This window comes from Trichosurus vulpecula, chromosome 7, assembly GCF_011100635.1.
Source record: "Trichosurus vulpecula isolate mTriVul1 chromosome 7, mTriVul1.pri, whole genome shotgun sequence".
In the NCBI taxonomy this organism is placed as follows: Eukaryota; Metazoa; Chordata; class Mammalia; order Diprotodontia; family Phalangeridae; genus Trichosurus; species Trichosurus vulpecula.
This window is the reverse complement of record NC_050579.1, coordinates 127945325-127967440: the sequence shown is the minus strand read 5'-3', so window position 1 is coordinate 127967440 and position 22116 is coordinate 127945325. Positions and strand designations below refer to the sequence as shown.

At 39.4% G+C, this 22116-nt stretch overlaps 1 protein-coding gene across 1 annotated transcript in view; it reads right to left on the bottom strand.

Annotated features, from left to right (window-relative positions):
• Positions 1–10950, bottom strand: part of LOC118858128 (vascular non-inflammatory molecule 3-like) — a 33069-nt gene extending 22119 nt beyond the window's left edge. Inside the window, exon 1 of the mRNA XM_036768584.1 lies at positions 10853–10950. The gene's annotated coding sequence lies outside the window, so the exon portion shown is untranslated. The remainder of the gene's footprint in view (positions 1–10852) is intronic.
• Between the last annotated feature and the right edge of the window lie 11166 nt (positions 10951–22116).

Sequence of the window (22116 nt, the reverse complement as noted above, 5' to 3'; positions counted from 1 at the left end):
CATGAACCTTGTCTGAAGAACACTTACTTGTAAATGAAAAATCTTATGCTGTAAAAAGTGATGTTTTAATAATCATTAACCTGATGGAATGGTAAATTATTATTTAGCTCATTCACACAGGAGTGGACCCCTGAGGCAGAGATAGAAAACAAATTGAGTTTGAATAACTCCTCCTTATTAAACATTTACATGTCTAATCTCTACGATGTATAGAACACTGTACCAAGCATTGAAGGAGAAATAAAGACCAAAATACCTGTTTTTATGGAGATTATAATTTGGAAAGAATTCCTATATTTTCTTTTCATTTGTAAGTGTATAAATACTACCATTACATTGCTGATTTATGTTCATCCAGGTTGAAATTTCCAGCAAGGGATGCAGAGTTTTATTACAAGCAGGCCAGTTTCTGACTGGTACTCAGCTTAGGTTTGGTATTAGAACAAAATAAGGTACCTGTAGTTCAGTAAGCAATTAACAAGGCTAAGGCACGGTGGCCCATGCCATTAGCTCTAGCTGCTTGAGAGGCTGAGACAGGCAGATCTCTTAAACTTGGGAGTTCTGAGCTAAAATTGTGTGTGCCCATCCAACCTCTGAACAAACTTCTGCCGTAATATAGTAAGGGAGGCAGGAGGGAACCAGATTGCTTAAGCAAGAGAAAACTTGCCCAAGTCAAAAACAGAGCCACTCAAGGCTCTGACAACTCATAGCAAGATTGGACTGTGAGAAGCTTTTGTACTTTCAGCCTCAGTAAGATTGGGAGATCTATTCTTTAATAAGTAAATGCGTGTGTGTGTGTGTGTGTGTGTGTGTGTGTGTGTGTGTGATTAACAAAAGGAGAGTTGATTGACTGTCACATAGAAAAGATATTCAACAAAGATACTTTCAGCACTTAGCTTGAGAAAATGCAGTTCTGCCCCCTTTCTATATGGAAAGTACAGAATATGGTAATTCCAATGGTCCTGGGACATTCGCCAAGTCTGAAGGGTACCAGCTCCACATGGGTAAGCCTTTCTACTCTCTTAGGTGACCAGAAAGCTTTGTCAATATGGCCAGAAGTTGGGTCAAAAGTGGCACAGCTTGAGATTTAGCCCCCTGGGTCAATCAAGTCCTGGGGACCACTTTGTCATCTTTCAAGGAAAAACCAGCCTGACCTATGTGAGAAGGCAAAGGAAAGGAATTCTTGTAGACAGCGATCCTATCACATGATACTCTTTGTGTCAAGATCTAAAGGATCCTCTGGGGGTATTGTTAACCGTTTAAATGCCATTAGGACCTTTATTAAACAATTCCAATCTTGCCAATTTGAGGAATCTGATGTACATAGTAATTAAGATGAAAAAGATGGATCTTGAGTGACTTAAAAAAAATTGGAAGAGAACAAAAAGCAGAAATCCCAGGTTTTTCCTCCTTTGGAAGGACCGAGTGCCAGATCTCAATGATCTGGTCCACCTGGTATGTATAATTCCCAGTGCATTTCATGTTGTATAGTGAGGGTTTTTAAATTAATTTTTAATGAACGAAAATTAATTTTTTTCTCCCTCCTAACACCCTCAATATTAAAAAAAGAGAGAGAATCAAACCCTTCTTAAAAATATGCATAGTCAAGCAAAACAAATTCCTACATTGGCCACGTATAAAAAATACAATACATGTCATTATCACCCAGGGTCATATATCACTACTCTAGCGTCCTTTCTTATGTAAGGAAGTGACAGCAAGAGCAACACCAGGGACATCGAAGCCACGGAACAGATGATGACATATTTGGAAGAGCTCTGTCAATCTAATAAATTAATCAAAAGTGAAATAATAAGAGAGGCTTTTTGAGCTACCTCCCCCAAGTCACATTTCATCTTTAATCTGGGGCTTCCTAGGAATATCTTTCTTCACTAAGTAAAGTGCAAAGGGGAGAAGGGAAAGGAACAGGAAATTCTAATGATGGGGAATTCAAGAGGTCAAGGGAAAATGGTCAGAAAATAATGCCTAAAAGATTAAGATCTAGGGAAAGCCATAGAGATTATCTATGAATGATCCCCTAATTTGGATTCCTCACTTTTGTTGCATAAGAACCTATTGGCAGGGGCAGCTAGGTAGCACAGTGAGTAGAGCACCGGCCCTGGAGTCAGGAGGACCTGAGTTCAAATACGGCCTCAGACACTTGACACACTTACTAGCTATATGACCTTGGGCAAGTCGCTTAACCCCAATTGCAAAAAAAAAAAAAAAGAATCTATTGGCAGACAATAGGACATCCAGAGTTTGAAGCAGGTGCTCTTTCCATTATGTTCACAGTGATTTGGGAATCTTGTCCATGCTCCTAGAATTACGCTGCCTATAGAAATAACCCTATCTCCTGATCTCAGGGTGTTGTCCGAGTCTCCTTTTGCTTATTAAATCCAGAAGCAAAGGCTTTTATTTAAAATCAAAGCTTCAGGAAAATAATTGAAGCAGAATAATAGAGTCTGAGATAGTAGAGACCTTAGGGATGATCCCGTCCAATGATGAAACTGAGAGAAGTTAAATGACTTGCCCAAGATCACACAGAAAAGAGCAGTCAGGATTCAAACCCAGGTCTTTGGAGTCTTAAAACCAGAGCCCTTTGTAAAGCAAACTTCAATTCAGAAAATAAAGCAAGAGGAAGCATCTTATTAGTGTCTTTGGGACTTGTGAGAAAATAGTCAGGATGTATGTTGCGGTGGAAAGAATACTAAAATTATGGTCAAATTCTAGTTATTTCACCTTTCCCAATCTTCTTCCTCACTTGTGAAATGAGGGGGTTGGTCCACTAAGGTTCTTTCTAGCTTTAAATCTCCAGTTTTGCTTAATTAAAACTGAAGAGAAGTGTGAAAATATCCAGACACTAGTCATGATTTTATATTGGAACAGCATGTTAGTATTTTCTGTAGGCATAGAGTAAAGAAAGCAGATCCCAAAGAATAGTGATAGTGAGAAGGAAGGAAGGGAGGGAGGAAAGAAGGGAGGAAGGGAGGTAGGAAGGAAAGAAGGAAGGAAGGAAGGGATGCAGGAAGGGAGGTAGGTAGGAAGGAAGGAAGGAAGGAAGGAAGGAAGGAAGGAAGGAAAGGAAGGGAGGGAGGGAGGGATTAATTGGCAATTTGACTAACTGAGGCACGGTGTCCACCTGAACAAAGGGATCGAATGAATAGTTCAAATATAAAGCCAGATGCATTTATTGAGCTAGTATAGCACATATGTGGGTGGATAAGAGCAAAACTTAGTCTGCTTCTCTAAATATTGGAGGTTTAGGGTGGTTTATATAGTTTTATAACAAAGGGAGGCAGGAAAATAGGAGGAATACAGAGCACCCAGAGCCAGGATGTTTGTACAGGCTCTGTCCATTTTGGGCAGGTATGAATCAGTTTAAGCTGGCACAGCAGAGATGTTTCAAGTTCACCCAGTGGACATGGCAAAGAATCACTAGTATGTCAAATCTGAGCAACACTCATTGCCTCTCATTTGGCTGATTTTGATTCCCATGTTATTTCATCCTCTCCTGGATAATAAGGCAGCTCAAGCAAAGGAAGGAAAGAAGGAAGGAAGGAAGGAAAGGAAGGAAGAAAGGAAGAAGGGAAGGAGGGAAGTAAGAAAGGAAGGAGGAAAAGAGGGGAAAAAAAGAAAGATTATTGTGATTTTTTTAATTGTTTGATGTTGTAATTATAATGATAGGACTCCAATATGGAGTCATTTAGCTAAGTGGTCCTAATGCCCATAAATATACAAGCAACGACAGAAAGCTTTTACTTTTCTACAATCCTGATTCATTCTGACTTTGCGTCAAGCGGTTAAATGATTGAGGCTCCTAATTGGATAAAATTATCGGCAACTGCAACGACTTCAAGCCTTATTCATCCCTGAGGTCTCTTACTGTGAATAAAAAAAAAAAAATCACCCAACTTTTGATCCTCATAAGGAAACTTCCCTCCCCCTCTTTTTGCCCCGCCCCGGGCCCCCATCTGAGCCTGGTATTGATAAATGACCCAGAGAATTTCCCCACCATATCTAGGTCTGATTAGGAACGCCCTCTTCCACGTGTCTTTCCCACATCTGTCATCAATTACCTGCCTGTTCTCAACCAAGCCCATTTTTAAGATACAAAACTTCCGCAGCTCCCACCCTTACTCTGAGCATTTACTCCCACCAAGATTATTTCCACAGTACACCTCTTCATTTCGCTTGAGCTGGGTGAGTTTCTTCTTGTCGGTGGGGCCAAATTTCTGTCTATATTGCCATATAGATTGCGTGTATTGGGAGGGATGGAGAGAGGGCGGGGAGTGCTACTTGCTCCGTTGCATAACAATAAAGATGATGCTTATTCTAGCTTCCTAAGTACTGTTTTCCTGTAAATCCCCGCCTGAGTCTTTGCTCTATTGTCACCCAAGCAGTGAAGCCAAATATAGCAAGCATCAATCAAGGTTTTTTACAAATTGCACGGAAGGGAACAGAAGGTAGTTCAGAGGGAGACACAGGTAAGCAGGACGGGTTTGAAACTATTTTTTTTAAAGCTGTATGTAATAGACATTCCTGATTTCAGATAAAATCCTTTTTCTGCTCCTTGTATATGGATTTTTTTTTCTGGCATTTGCATATGAATTTTTTTGCATTTGTCAAGTTCAGAATTACTAAAAAAAAAATTGCTAAATGTTTTAAAGGTCAGAATCATAGACTATGAGAGCTGGGACAGACCTTAGAGATTAGCAAGTCTAGTTCCTTCATTTTATAAATTCCCTCATTTTTCAATACATGGAGCCTAATCTGTCTCTCTGTAACTTTTACTCATGGTCCTTCTGGAACCAAACAGAACAAGTCTAGTCACGCTTCCCAACTCAATCCTTTGAATACTTGAAAACAGCTATATTATCCTCTCAAAAGTCCCTTTTTCTTCAGGCTAAACATTCCTATTTCTTTCACCTGATCCTCACATGGCATAGTTTTCAAATTCTTCACATCATGGTCACCTTTGCTGCACCTTCCTGAAATGGGATGCCCAGAATTGAGCCTGACACTCCAGAAGCACTCTAACTGGGGCAGAGAAACTATCACCTCTTTTTTCTTGATGACTCTGCCTATCTTAATGCAGATTACTTACTAAGTGCTCAAAAGCACTAATAAAATGAATCCCAAACAATCCATGAAGCCTTAGGATGAGCAAAAGAATCATCATCCTCACCTTATGGTAAAGAGCCACTAATGTCCCTGTTGAATCAAAGACCACATCAGTGTTGTACTGGTAAAGACCATGAGGGGGGCACCTGGAATCAGTGACATTACATGATTTCTTGTTTCCAATATTTGCCACCACTTTGATAGAGTTCTCCTTGACCAGGCAACTTGGTCCTTCTTGCACAAATGTGTCACTAAATCTGGTTTAAATTTGAATGCATTTGGTAATTAGCACTATGAAGACTATAAAGTCTTTATCATCCTCATCATCATTATTATTATCACCACCATTATTATTCCTCCACTAAATCCCATCCTGATGCCTAAGCCTGCTTGTTCAGAAGCTATGACATGCGGAGCCTAAGCTCTGGCAATACCCGCCAAGTGGGGTTGTGTATTCATTGGCACAGATACTTTATCCACTGACCTAATGTGAGGTGTAACTCCTCTACACTTGAATAAATGGCCTTTGTAAGTTACCATAGACAAAAATTCATCATTCTGTGGCCAACTGATGATGAGCCTCTTCAAGCCTAGCAAGGCTGTTCCTCAGTTGACACATAGTCTGTTGCTACGACCATAATTAAGGCTTTTCCAGCTTGAGAGGAACCACTAGAATTTTCACTCCAATGGCATACCCTTCAAGCACCCAATCCCAAACACCCCAATGGGGCTTTGAAATAGGATATTAACAGAGTAATATCATTTTCAACATGCTGACGGTTCTTTGATCTAATTGATAGGGGTATTTCCTCTAGTGCTATAGCTCTCAACCCATCCAGATGATGGTGCAGTGGATAGAGCTCCAGGCCTGGAGTCAGAAAGACTTGAGTTCAAATCCAGTCTCAAACACTTACTAGCTGTGTGACCCTGAGCAAGTCACTTAACCCTATTTGCCTCATTTTTCCTCATCTGTAAAATGAGCTGGAGAAGGAAAAATAAACCGCTTTAGCATCTTTGTCAAGAAAATCCCAAATGGTATCATGAAGAGTTAGACACAATTGAACAATAAATCTCCCAGGACTGTTGCAAGGATCAAATGAGATAATATTAGCATTGGACACATATTGTGTGTTATATCAATGCTAGCTATCATCATCTCCAGAGACTATTATCTATGCCCCTCCATAAATTCCACAGAGGAACCACCCACATGCTGAAGGCCTTCTTCTAGATTTCTTTACATTTCATGTCTACTAATGAAGTACATAGGCTGTCCGTAATGACCTGCCCACCTCCTTTTCTGGCCGTACGTCCATCTTCTGTAACTTTTCAAATCACTTTTGCTGTATCACTGGTAATACCCTATAACCTGATCGTGTTTGCTACGTACTTCCCTATTGACTTCTAAGCGACCTACACTTTTGAAGGCTAGTTTCTAACTTGACTGAAACTGTACTCTCCAAGGCGATCAATATTCTCTTAACTACTAAATTCAATGGCCTCATCCCATTGGACCCTTTGGCAGGTATTTTTTACTCCAGGTGACATTCATAGTGGTATAGTGTTCAGAACAAGGGAAGTGACTGTCTCCCTATACTTGTCTTACAACATCTGGATTATTATATTCAGTTCGCAGTGCCACGCTTGAGGAAGGAAATTGACCTTCACTTGGCCCTGTTATCCCACAAGTTATTCTAAATGTCTTCTCCCTTTCACAGCCAACACTTAGAAAGAGTTATCTGATTTTTGCCTCTACTTCTTAATCAAATATTATCAAATGAGATAATATTTGTAAAATGCATCGCCCAGTACTTGATACATAGTAGATTCTTAATGTTCATTGTCTCCACCTCTCCTCTTTCACCCCTTACCATCTCTTTTCCTACGCATAAGTAGTTCACCATGTCAAGAGTGCACTCCCTTCTTACCTCAAAGTCTCAGAATCCTCAGATATCTTTTGCTACAGGAAGCCTTTCCAGGTTCCCCCACTTGTTAGTTCTGTCTCTGTTCTCAAGATAACCTTGTATTTACTTGAGTGCAAACATCTTGTACCCTAGACTAAGGAGCTTGTATTTGATTCTAGGTATAATAGAAAGTCACCTAAAATTTTAAGTAGGGGAATGAAATGGTTAGATCTGTGCCACAGCGATATGCTCCCTCAGCACATAGAAGATGCTTAATAAATGTTTATTGGCTGACTGAGAGTATTGACTTTAATGTTTTATCTCATCCCTTCTATCTTCTGGAATTCCTGGTTTCCTTGTAGGGAGCTCAAGAATCATCTTCTACTCATAAGTTCCTAAAGTTGGTGATACAGCTCCCTGGGTTGGGGGCGGGGTGCGGAGCAGTGGAACAATCCAAGGGGTGGTAGTAGCCTCAGGTGCAATTGGGGGGTGTTGAATAAAAATAAGGGGGCAGTGGAAGCGTTAGGAAAGAAGAGAAGAAAATTTTGAAAAACTGTTCGTACATGTTCATCTGTTGGGTAACAGAGTCAAAGTCGTAGCGATTATATTATTTTCCAAATAAACACACAAAATGCAAATTATAACCCATCAGTGGTCAAGTGCAGCAACAGGTCTTAACAAGAAGTGTTGGTAAGCAAATGTGTACTGAGTTCATTGGCAGGAATATGTGCGTGTAATGACTTGTTTACAATGCAATAGTATATGGTTACATGATGCGTCAAAATGTCCATGCAGGAAAGAAACCACAAATTTACAATAAATTATTTTAAAAAGAGAGTAGGTTTCCAGCAGGGTGCTCAGTAATATTTTTTGAAAATGGGGCAGTAGGGCCAAGTGAGTCTGAGAACCTCTGTTCTACATAATCTCCCCAGCTATTAGTCCCATCCCTCTCAGAACTGCCTTTTATTAATTTTTATTAATACACTTACACACATACATGTTATCTTCCCCTTTAGAATGTATGCTCCTTGAGGACAAGAATTATTTCACTCGCGTCTTTGTATTCCCATTACTTAGCACAGTGCTTGGCACAAAATAAGAAGTTTGAGTTACTGTGCCTCTTAGATGATGAGGTCCTCCAGTAGACAGAGCACTGGACTTGGAACCAGGAAAGTGTGAGTTCAAATCCTGACTCAGATACTTACCAGCTATGTGACCCTGGGCACATAAATGCTGTTAGCCTCAGTTTCCTTATCTGTAAAATTAGGATAATAATACCACTTCAGAGGATTGTTGTGAAGGTCAAGTGAAGGAGTACACATCAAACACTTTGTAAAGCTTAAAGTGCTATGTAAGTATTATCTATTACAGAATCTTAACTCTTTTGTTCAAATAGCAAAGGTAAGGGAAATACCCGTGAAGTTCCATACATGGAATCCAACTGACATGAGGATTTGGGATATCTTCTAAGTGGGATGGTGATGACCCAGCCATAAACTCCAAACTCTGGAGTCATAATAATATATGCACCCTGCTCCAAACAACAAAATCATTAATTTCTCAATATAAACAATAGTATACTGCCTTATCCACCTCCTATTCCAAGAATAGCATCTGCTTGGCTGCCAGTTTGATTGCTTTCTCCAAAATATCTAAATTCTTGTTCATCAACAGCAGGGCATCTTCCCTGAAGTTTGTCCTATTTGGCAGTATTACAGCATGCTCATATACAGCAGCCGTGAATGTATCTAAGGTACCAACATTGAGGGCACAGGCTGCCAAAGCTGCTACACAAATGGGAAACCAGGAAATAACTATGACTGGAATCTAGAGTGTCTGCAAACAAAAACCCAAGTTGCTGGAATATTTCTAGACTGGGAAACAACTATGGATTATGTCACTATAGGCTACTGCTGTTTATAAATCTCATGAATGCATCACATGAGACAACACTGAGAAAAACTGTGCAATGCAACTCTTAGATCCAAGTACAAGAGGAATGCAATTCCTAACAGCACTCGAGAGCAATGTCAAACCAAAACTCAGATTCCAAATAATGGCAGTCAGTTATTTAAGAGCCTTTGACAAGACAACTGCTGTGTCTAAGGTACTACGTTAGATGGTGAAAGAATGGATGCTAGAAAAAGGAAAGGAAATTAATTAGTCTTTGGGAAATAAATTAATTTTTTCCAGAAAAGGGTTTCATGTAGTAAATTATTATATCCTTTTAAAGTAGGCAAATAAGACTTTTTCCATGTTGATAAATGACCAAATCTAGTAAATTATTTGTAAGGGAGCAGGAAAAGGGAAGGAAATTCCTGTTAAAATTTACTGTAGAAAAGCATATATAGATATATACCTATCTATGTGTATATATAAATTCCTGTTAAAACTTACTGCAGAAAATATATATGTGTGTGTGTACATATATATACATATATACATACATATGCATATACTTAAGCCTTCCAATTAAAATGCAGTAAGTCCTGGAAGTGGAGGTAGGCAATATATCACTATGTTTCAGTTGCTTAAAATATCATTTGGAGCAAACAAAGATTGTTTATTAAGGGGGCTGCTTTGGAGAAGTGTGAAGAGCTCATGACCTAATCTTTGAAATAGAAATATAATAAGAGATATGAGAATGTCTTGCTCTGTCATTCTCTCTTCTTTGCAGAAGAAAGGAAATCATGGTTGTAGAATGTGACATATATCAGATTTGGTTGATGTCTTGGCTAGTTTTGCTGAACTATCTTTTTAAAAATTCTTTGTTATAAAGGATGGCTTTCTGGGTAACAGGAGAGGAATGTGTTGGGAAACGTAGGTGATATGAAAACAAAATATATCAACACGATTTTAAAAAGAGAAATAAGAATCCTTATTATACTAACATACAGATTATACTCTTTATCATCTATTAATCAATGAGCAAGCCCTTATTAAGTGCTTTACTATGTGCCAGGCATTGTGCTAAGTACAAGGGATTCTAAAAAGGGCGAAAACACAAAAAAGAATCCTTCAAGGGGTTTACATGCTAATGAGAGAGACAGCATGCAAATAAATGGGTATGTATAAGATATATACAGGGTAGAAAGAAGGTAACTTAGACTTGAAGAAAGTTTCCAATGACTGAGGGGTCTGGGGAAGGTTTCCCATAGAAGGTGTAGCTTAAGTAAATCTTCGGGAAGTCAGGGATCTCAAGAGGCAGAGTTGAGAAGGGACAGCATTCTAGGCATGGGAGACAGCCAGTACTGCTCACCAAGCTATTACACTGGCTCCCTGCTTCCTATAAACCTTGTTATAGTCCCCAAGAACAGATGCTTTCAGGCCAACTTTTCATACCAGGAGAGAGCCAATGGAAGCTCCTTTTTGGCTTACACCAGACCATTCACTTAGGAAAGAATGGTCTCCAGTCCCTAATGAACCCCATTTTCACTGTTCACAAACTGAGAGAAACCATCTGGCAAGCCTGCCGAGCATATGTGCCCAAGTGAATCCTGAAGGAGCTGTCAAGTCTCTTCCCCATCTAAAACATGTTCATAGAAGGCACACTTATCCAGGTGAGGATTGGCAGATAGACTTCATCCACACGCCACCTTGCAGAGGCTTTAAGCTTAAAGCTTCTTCCTGTCCTGGTACACACATTTACCAACTGAGTCGAGGCTTTCCTCTGCAGAGCTGAAAAAGCCCAGGAGGTACTAAAAGTCCTCCTAAAGGAAATTATTCACTGCTTTGGTCTGCCCCACTCCCTGCAAAATGACAACGGGCCTGCTTTCACCTCCCAAGTAATCCAAGGCATGGCTGAGGCTCTTAAAATCACTTACCGTTTACACGCTGCTTGCAATCCTCAATCATCAGGTGAAGTACAAAAAAAAAAAAAAATGAATCGCACTCTCAAACATGACCAAAGTATACCAGGAAGCTAGAGAGGACTGGGTGAAAGTCCTCCCTGTGGGGCTACTACAGGTTCACATCACTCCCGGGATAATATTAAACTTAGCCCCTTTGATCTCCTGTACTGGAGGCCTTTATTAACCTCTGACATTCTTGTAGACCCAGAACAGCATTTAATCATCCAGCTTGCAATGCAGCTTGGAGCAGTCTGGAAGGTCCAGACTGAATATGCTAATGAACACCTCCCCAGATCAGCCATTACTCGAAGTAAAGTTTCCACCCCAGTGCACCAGGGAGACTTGGTGTACTTAAAGTCCTGAAAGACCCATGGGAGTGAACACCTGAATACAAGGTGGAAGGGGTCCTATCGGGTCATTCTCACTACCCCTACTGCAGTAAAATTTAAGGGCTTCACCAACTAGATCCATGTGTCCCGTATTAAACCTGCACACCCCCTTACTTCCTCAGGTGCCCCAGGCACTCCAGCCATTCCAGACACCCCTAGATATACCTGTGAGCTGCTTGAAGACCTGAAATTGCTGTTCCAGAAAGAGTCTCCCTCTGGGTGATCCTGTCTCTCCTCTTCTCACTCCTTATTACATTGTTCTTTATTTAACTCCCACTACTTGCTCTCATTTGCTGCCTTGAATCATTTATTTTGTCCTTGAAAATGTTAATTCTATTACTGCACTCCCCCATACTTGTTCTTGTTTGCCTGGCCCACTGGCCTTCTGCCCAGGGTTGGCCTGACACAGATTCCTTTGAAGAAAGTGAACCATGGGCAAGGAACTCCCTGGTCTGAATATGTGAGGCTGCAGAATGTGGGGGCATTCAGGATTTCTGGGTCTGCTACACATACCTCCATAGGAGACCTAAAAGAGGGTCAACTGCAGTACATCAATAATTCACATCGGCTTGAGCTTATAGTTGAGAAGATATGAAAGAAGGTAGGACGGATTAAGAAATTGCACCATGATCCAATCTCTAGTGGCTCCACATCCACCTGGAGCTCCGGGTTACTTTCCAGTCTCTCCCCCATCCTAACCCCCCTTCTCATTATTTTCCTCCTTTTGCTATATGGGCCTTGTATAATAAATCTCTTGGCCTGCTTTGTCTCCTCCAGGCTGGCTTCTGTCAATTCCCAGATGATCCTACAGGACAAACACCAACAGAAACCTGAGTGTCCAGTCTCAATTACTGATCTTGTGCAGTTTACTCCCATCTTTCCCCTCCCCTCTGGGACCCATTGAGGCAGGGACACTTCTAAGCCCCTTGCCAGCCTGAAGAAGCTACAGAGGCAGAGACCTTCCTCCATTTTCCCCAAGTGATTTTGGGTCCCAGCTCTTTGAGGGGGGAATGACAGAATCCTAAAGCTGCCCCCAGCCCCAGTATTCTAACTTCCTTATGGGCCACACTGAACAGCATGCGCACTGCCCCTAGCTAGCCACTGCCCCCAGATCCAATCCACATATTTGAATAGGTGTGTTCTTGTACCCAACCACAATCACATCCTCCATTTAGCCCAAAACAAGACAACAATACCTAACTATCCATCTTGACCAGACAGGACCACAATAACTAGACAATCAGAAAGCAGCATGACCAGGATGTTTGACCACCAAGCCATAGAAGGGACCCCTCCCCTATTGTATAATCCTTTAAGAAACGCCTCCTGCCTCTCTAATATAAATCATATTCCTATATTCTATGTAAATTTTGATTGTGTAATTAGCATCATATACTCTATAAAATTATCTGTCTTACCTTACTAAAATTGCAAGTTCCTCTAAGGAACTTAGCCACTCACCAGAACATGAAACCTCAAATCCACATTAAATCTTGCTAACTGGCTTGGAGTCAGCCTGAGTCTTTGAAATTCTTTGAGACATCCCACCACATCGAAACCTGACCCTCATCAATATCTCATTGGAAAAACACCTGATCTGGAAAATAGATCTAGGAGAGATAATTTGAAAAGTATTGGACTCCTGAAAGCCATGATCAAAAAAAGAGCCTAGACATCATCTTTCAAGAGCTTATCGAGGAAAACTGCCCCAAAATTCTAGCCAGAGGATAAAATAAACATTGAAAGAATCTACCCATCACCTCCTGAGAGAGATCCCAAAATGAAAACTCACAGGAATATTATAGCCAAATTCCAGAGCTCCCAATGATGGGGTATGTGGATGCTTGTGCTTGCATTCCAATTTTAAGATCGCATTTCTCCTTAGCCTCAAAACACTTTCCCTGACAGTTTTCTCCCCAGCCCAAGGACACTATGCCTAGCAATTACTCATGAGTGGGCCCCAGGAAGACAAACTCTCTTTCCACATTACAAGAACAGGCTGACCTCTGTAGAAATTCCCTTGTGAAAACAGGACTATCTTGTAATTACAGAATTATCATGTATTGATCCCCACAGTTACCAAATACAATCCAGAGGTGTAACCAGAATGGCCTTTGTTTTCTTTGAATGACTCAGCTTACCTCATTGAGCTTCCCTGGACACTGGGGCTTGCTCTTCCGTGGCAGGAATCAGAGAACTTCCTGTGTGATGAGTCATGGGGCTGGCTGAGGGGAGGTGTGTTAACCTGGTCTACGCTAGGGGGAGGGACCAAGTCAAGAACCAATCGGCCCTGGTCATTCAGGCGGCGCTTGATGATGTCAAAAACTCTATAAGAGGGGAGAGGACAGCTTGAAGACCCCTTTTTTCCTTTTCCAGTTGGAACCAGAGACACCTACAGCCGAAGCTGAGCTGCCGGTAGCAGAGCTGACCCACATGGAGCGAGGAGTGCTGAGCTAGGACTGGAGGCCAGTGGGTAATCTTCTTACCGTAGAGGGGAAGCATGTATATGATTTTGCCTTATACCATCTCGCTTCTCTGTGGCCTCCTGGTTACTCTTGTGAGGCGGACTTATTGGGCCTGGAAGCTTTTGATGAAAATATCAAAATGGGGACGCTGGTTTGTGGGCTTGTTATTGTGGAGTGTAAATACATGCTTTAGTTCTCCTGCCTTCTGCCTAGAGAATTCCTTATATCCTGCAGTTCTGGACCTTTTAGGCACATATGAGATTCTCTTTGAAATCATAAATTCTGCCTTCCTAATATAAGAGGTTAAGCTATAGACTCTCAACTCTCAGAGCTATCTTGCGTCCAAACATAACAGACCAAAAATACACTTTTTAGGAGCCCCTTCCCCTGGTTTCCAGTGACCAAGGTTGTACATTATCACCCAATTAGCATATCTACCAAATAATCCACTACTTTTCTTATATAAGCTTTAGAGTCATTCCTGTTAGGTTGCAAGTTCCTTAAGGAGCTCTGCCCACAATTTGATTTAAAGAATGCTTGATTCTGTGAATTCATTCCAGACCACCCTCTCCTGTACTTCATCTTTGAGGGGTCCCTGAACCCCCCTCAAACCGCATCACCAGGTCCATGAGAAACTATTTCAAACAGCTAGAAACAATTCAAGTATGGAGGCACAGTCAGATTTAACAGCTTCTACATTAAAGGATAGGAAGGTAAAAAAGCTAAGATTACAATCAAGAATCACCTACCCATAATCCATTGGGGAAAAAAAATGCATATTCAATGAAATAGAGGACTTTCAAGCATTCTTGATGAAAAGACCAGAGCTGAATAGAAAACTTGACTTTCAGATAAAAGACTCAAGAAAAGCATAAAAGGGTAACCAGGAAAGGTAAACAGGGACTTAGTAAGGTTAAACCATTTACATTCCTATATAGTAAAATGATACTTTAGCCATTAATAGATCTTGGGGAACCTTGGCAAGTGTGAGTTCAGTTGATCGGTGAAATTGGAACTAGATTGCAAGGAGTTGAGGAGTGAATGTGAGGTGCAAAAATGAAGGTAATGATTACAGATAGATTTTTTTTTCCTGAGAATTTGGCTATGAAAGACAGAAAAGATAGATAATGTAGTATAAAAGTACCATAAGCAAACTTATCCACAGAAGGGAAGATGCTGAAATAAAAAAGGATGAAAATAAGAATGAATATAAAAGAAATAAATGGAGGAAAACACAAGCCTAACACTAACAACCTTAAATGTGAGTGGATTAAGTATCCAATAAAGTGAAATAATAGCAGAAGAGATAAGAAGTGAACAAACTATTCAAGAACTTTGATATGAAAAAAATTAAAGAAACTTTTGAATGGTAACACTAAAGGATACACACACAAACACACAAATGTATATTCTCAGTACCACGTGGTTTCCTTGTAAAAACTGACCATGGGCTAGGGAACAGAGAATTTATAAATAAATGTAAAAAGAAGAAATCTTTTTTTTTAAGTTTATTTATTTTTATTTTTCAACATTCACTTCTATAAATGTTAATTTTCTCCCCCTTCCTGCCCTCTCCCTCCCCAAGATGGTGTGCAATTTGATATAAACCATATTTTCACATTAGTTGTGTTGTATAGAAGAATTAGAACAAATGGGAACAACCATGAGAAAGAAAAACATAAAAGAAAACAAAAAAAAAAGAAAATAGTCTGCTTTGATCTGAATTCACACTCCATATTTCTTTTTCTGTATGTGGATGGCATTTTCCATCATGAGTTAAAAAAAAAGAAATCTTAAATGCATGCTTTGTAGACCACAACAAAACAAAAGTAATTAATAAGCAGGATACAAGCAAAGGATTCAAGTAAAATGTAAGCTTTAATGTAAATTAAGAATGCAAATCTATCCATGCCACTTTACTTTCTCTTCTGAAATCTAATCCCACATCACCAGCTACCTGCTGCATATCTCTGATGGGATTTCCCTCAGGTATCTCAAAATCAACATTTTCTTTCCTCTTTTATTCTTTCCCTCCAAAAACTCCCCTCTTTCTTAGTTTCTCTTTCTACTGGGGATACCACCTTCCCTCCGGTAACTCAGGTTCACTTTTCTGAAGTTATCTTTGATTCTTCAGTCTCTCTACCACTCCTTACATCAAATCACTTGCAAACTCTTATTGTGCCTACCCGCACAATATATCCACGCCTGTCCTTTTCACTTCAATAGCCAATACCCTAGTCCAGGGTCTTATGACTTCTTATTTAGACTAGTAGAGTCAAATATAAACAGGGGCCACTAAACTATGCCTAGGGATCCCTGTGGCCCCATGTTGACTTAGAAAAACACATACTAATGTTACCTATATTTCACTGTATTTTTATTTATTTTATTAAATATTTCCCAAATGCATTTTAATCTGGTTAGAACCAGACTTGAGAGTGTTGTGGGCTATGCATTTGATATATCTGATTAGAAACATGGCATTCAAAGATGGCAGATTAGAGGGAACAGGGCTGAATTCCCTCAGTATTTCCCTCCAAACAATTTTAAATAATGCCACACATCTCATTTTGGAGCAGAATTGCTAATGAAAGGTTGGTGTTAGACATTTTGTGATGCTGAGGTGGAAGACTGTCTGGAGGCCAAACACTCTGCCAAAGCAGCAGCAGCAAGGAGGTCAGCAAGGACAGCAGAGGTGGCAGTAGCAAGGACAGCAGCATGGTCAGAAGCTTCAAAAGCTCTCAGCAGAGTGACAGTAAGGGGGTTGGATAACTGGTCAGAAAAAAAAAATTACAGCAGACCATTTGCTGGCATTGGGTACAACTGGCACTGATTGGCAACTCTAATGCCCAAATGCAATAGTGGGGTATAGTTCCATGGGGAGGAGGTGAGTGCTGGGGGTCAGTCACAAGGGAGCAGGGCCCCTGCTCACAGTTCCAAGGCAAAGAGAGTTTTATCACTTATGACTGTAGGGCACCAGGGGCTTTTACTGGGTAAAGACCAGGTTGCAGACCAAGAGAACAGTGACCATACCTCTCCCAGGATCACAGTACCTTGGAGAAACCAAATACTTGCAGAGCCCCAGAAGTAGATCTGAAAACAGCAGCATGAAAAAAAGTCTGAAGCTTGGGACAGTACCTCCCCACCCCCAGGTGAGCAGAGCTCAACTTATTATGAAGTTCAAAGTCAAGAAATAGGCAGGAAAAATAAGCAAACAACAAAAAATTAATTTGACCCTAAAAAGTTACTACAGTGGCAAAGAAGACCAAGACATAAACTCAGAAGAAGACAATACTGAAAAAAGCCAACAAAATAGCTATAAACAAAGCCTCAAAGACAAATGGTAATTAAAACTAAGCCTAATAAGAATTCCTGGAAGAGTTAAAGAAAGAGATGAGAGTGGTAAAGGAAAAATCAAGAAAAGAAATGAAAGTGGTAATAACCTAACTCCCTCCTACCATTCCAGTTTTCTTATACTTTACTCCATAACCCTTCAGTCCAGTGGCATTGACTTGCTGGCTGTTCCACAAACAAGACACTTCATTTCTTGACTCTGGCCATTCTGTCTGTCTAGAACACTTTCCGTCCTCCACTCAACAACTTATGTCCCAACTAAAATCTTAATCCCTACAGGAAACCTTCCCCAAACTCTCTTAATTCCGATATTTTAATTTCTCTTTTAATTACTTTCTATATGGCTTATAGATAATGTGCTTTGTATATATTAGGTTGCATGCTGTCTCCCCATCATGACCCTATTAATTTTTCCCTTATTATCACTTTTTAAATCTTAAATTAACCCTGTGAGTTAGTTACTACATCTATATATTCTTTTCATTTTCAAGATCAAGACTTGAGGCAGCTTAGATCTTACACACACATATTTTATTATAGTAACTTTTTGTAGGCAGCCTACTGGCACCTCAAAATCAACTTCTGAACATTTGAAAGTAAATTCATCTCCCATCAAGGAGCCCATCCACCAAACTTATCAATTTATATTAAGAATCTCTGTCTCAGGTCTTGATCTTTAAGACCAGGATAGTAAAATACTCGTGATCTAAATCAAAGGCCTAGTTAAAGATTCAAAAAAGATAATGGGTGTAACGCACTTTAAAATGTATAAATTTTTCCATTGTATCAGGTACTACTATGCTATGCACATCGCACTTTAATTAGCATCATGTTGGTTTGTATTCTTGTCTAATTCCCCTTAGTAGTGTGCTTACGAAGAGTTCCCATTTTGTTTCCTCAATATCATACTCTTTGTGTAAAGAGTTTTTTGTTTTATTTTTTAATTATTATTTTTATTTTTTTTAGTTTAATAGCATGTTTTTTTTTCAATTACATGTAAAGAAAATTTTCAACATTCATTTTTTGGAAGATTTTGAATTCCAAATTTTTCTCTCTTCCTCTCTCTTCTCATCCTCTCACTTCTCCAAGTTAGCAAGCAATCTGATACAGGTTATACATGTGCAATCATGTACAACATATTTCCACATTAGTCATGTTGTGAAAGAAGAAACAGAGCTAAAAGAAAAAAAAACGAAAAAAAAAACAGAAAAGGTGCAAATCATATGCTTTCATCTGCATTCAGACCCCCTCAGTTCTTTCTCTGGATGTGGGTAACATTTTCCATAATAATAGCACCACACTCATAGGATTGTTGTGAAGAACTGGTGTGATAATAAATGTAAAGCACTTAACATAGTGCCTGGAACAAGGTAAGTGCTATATAACTATTATCTATTAGATATCAGATAACAGGGAGATAGATATCCTTGCCTTAACTCTGCATTTTATTGGGAGTATTTATTCATACAGTTGTATTTTAAGATAATCTTCATATACTTGTAGTTTTTAAGAGAGATTTTAAGAGCATAAATGATGAACGTACGTTTTTCTTTTCTTTTCTTTCTTAGTTGTGAACTTAGTTATCAATAGATACAAACATTTCCCAATGGAAAGAACGCTTCTGTTCAGTGTTTAAAAAGTGATGTATGTATACAGATGTAATATATGTATATATAAAGTTTAACATGGTATTAATGAAACTGTTGTTCTACTTCTGTCCTCTGTTGTACTTTTTATGTGCATTTTAATGTATTTATATTGTTTTTGGTCTATCACAATTAAATAATTGTTCCCTAGTGTAAAAACCCTCTTTCAAAAGAAATATGCATAATAAGGTGAAATGAATCTATACGTTAGAAATGTCTGAGAATGTATAATTTCATTCTTATTACCAAAGGTGACATGTTTAATGTTGATATGTTTAATCATCAGTCTTTTGAAGTCATTATTGGTTGCCCTTTTGGTGAGAAATCTTTAGTTTTTAATTTTTTTTTAATCCACTAACAGTTTTAATTCTGAATTTTGCTTCTCATTAAATTAGTAACATTTTTACTTCCTATTTCCAATACAACAAAGACCAGAATCTCTCCAAATAGACACATTCCAGGGTTGCCAGAGCAATGCCATTATACCTTTGGAGGTTTTTCAGATAATTTAAAGGTAAAATAAAGTAGTGTAGTACTATACTTAATACTACTCAAGCAAATACTATATTTATGGGCACAATTTTACTCTTGTCTAATTTTTTTCTTTTTGCTATCTTTACCTTTTCTTTTTTTCCATATTTTTATTATTTAATATTTTTAGTTTAGTTGTGATTTCCACAAGATTTTGAGTTACAAATTTTCTCTCCATTTATACCCTTGCCCCCACTCCAAGATGGCATATATTCTGATTGCCCCTTTCCCCAGTCTGCCTTCCCTTCTGTCACCCCATTTCCGCCCCTGTCCCCTTTCCCTTTAATTTTTTGTAGGGCAAGATAGATTTCTATGCCCCATTGCCTGCACATCCCATTTCCCAGTTGCGTGCAAAACAACTCCTTTTTTGAGCAGTTGTTTTTAGAACTTTGAGTTAAAAATTCTCTCCCTTCTTCCCTCCCCACCCACCCTCCTTGAGAAGGCAAGCAATTCAACATAGGCCACACATGTATCATTATGCAAAACACTTCTGTAATAGTCATATTGTGAAAGACTAACTATATTTCCCTCCATCCTGTCCCCCATTATTCAGTTTTCTGCCTTGATCCTGTCCCTTTTCAAAAGTATTTGCTTTTGATTACCTCCTCCCCTAATCTGCCCTCCCTTCTATCATCCCCCCTCTCTTATCCTCTTCCCCCCTACTTTCCTGTAGGGTAAGATACCCAATTGAGTGTGTATGTTATTCCCTCCTTAAGTCAAATCCAATGAGAGCAAGATTCACTCATTCCCTTTCACCTGCCCCCTCTTCCCTTCCATTACAACAGCTTTTTCTTGCCACTTTTATGTGAGATAATTTACCCCATTCTATCTTTCCCTTTCTCCTACTCCCAACATATTCCTCTCTCATCCCTTAATTTTATTTTTTTTTAGATATCATCCCTTCATATTCAACTCACCCTGTGCCCTCTGTCTATGTGTGTGTATATATATATATATATATATATATATATATATATATATATATGTATATATATATATATATGTATATATATATATATATGTATGTATATATGTATATTCCCTTCAATCACCCTAATATTGAGAAAGGTCTCATGAATTACAAACACCATCTTTCCATGTAGGAATGTAAACAAAACAGTTCAACTTTAGTAAGCCCCTTATGATTTCTCTTTCCTGTTTACTTTTTCTTGCTTCTCTTGATTTCTGTATTTGAAAATCAAATTTTCTGTTCACCTCTGATCTTTTCATCAAGAAAGCTTGAAAGTCCTCCATTTTATTGAAAATCCATATTTTGCCTCGGAGCATGATACTCAGTTTTGCCGGGTAGGTGATTCTTGGTTTTAATCCTATCTCCTTTGACCTATAGAATATCATATTCCAAGCCCTTCAATCTCTTAATGTAGAAACTGTGAGATCTTGTGTTATCCTGATTGTGTTTCTACAATATTCAAGTTGTTTCTTTCTGGTTGCTTGCAGCATTTTCTCCTTGACCTGGGAACTCTGGAATTTGGCGACAATATTCGTAGGAGTTTTCTTTTTGGGATTTTTTTCAAGAGGTGGAATCTTTTAATTTCTATTTTACCCTCTGGTTCTAGAATATCAGGGCAGTTTTCTTTGATAATTTCTTGAAAGATGATGTGTAGGCTCTTTTTTTGATCATGGCTTTCAGGTAGTCCAATAATTTTTAAATTATCTCTCCTGGATCTATTCTCCAGGTCAGTGGTTTTTTCAATGAGGTATTTCACATTGTCTTCCACTTTTTCATTCCTTTGGTTCTGTTTTATAATTTCTTGATTTCTCATAAAGCCGCTAGCTTCTACTTGCTCCAATCTAATTTTTAAGGTGGTATTTTCTTCAGGGGTCTTTTGGATCTCCTTTTTCATTTGGCTAATTCTGCCTTTTAAGGCATTCTTCTCCTCATTGGCTTTTTGGAGCTCTTTTGCCATTTGAGTTAGTCTATTTTTTAAGATGTTATTTTCTTCAGTATTTTTTGGGGTCTCCCTTAGCAATTCATTGACTTGTTTTTCATAATTTTCTTGCATCACTTTCATTTCTCTTCCCAAGTTTTCCTCTACTTCTCTGACTTTGTTTTCCAAATCCTTTTTGAGCTTTTCCAAGGCCTGAGACAAATTCATATTTTTCTTGGAGGCTTTTGATGTAGGCTCTTTGACTTTGTTGACTTCTTCTGGCTCTGTATTTTGATCTTCTTTGTCACCAAAAAAGAAGATTCTATAGTCTGAGTCCTTTTACTCTGCCTGCTCATGTTCCCAGCCAACTACTTGACCCATGAGCTTTTTGTCAGGGTATGTCTGCTTTTAGAGTGTAGAGTACTTTGTCCCAAGCTTTAGTGACTGCCCAGCTGTTTTCAGAGCTACTTATACTCCACAGTCACCACAAACTCTACCACACCAGCATTTCTCCTCCCCCAAGAACCACCAACCAGGATCTCGGCCCCAATACAAACAGGGCAAAGAAAGAGAACACTGCCTCTGTACCAGTAAAGCAATCCCTGCATTCCTGCTCTGATCTACTACTTGATTCCTCCCACTGTATGGGCCTGGGGCCAGAAGCAGCTGAAGCTGGAGCTCTGGAAGCAGCCTCAGGAGCTTCTTGCTGCTGCAGCCACTGAGCCACCTCCCCCCACCAAGCCACCTCCCCTGCTGGGGCTGGATCTCCAACTTCTCTCACCCAGATCCAGCAGTTTCCCACTAACCTTCTCTGTTCTCTTTGGCATTTGTGGGTTGAAAAGTCTGGTAACTGCTACAGCTCAGTGATTCATGGCCCTAAGGGCTGCTCCCACCGACTGCTGGTCTAATCTGTCCTGGGCCAGCCCATGGTGGGCTGAGTTCCCTCTGTTCTCAGCACAGTGT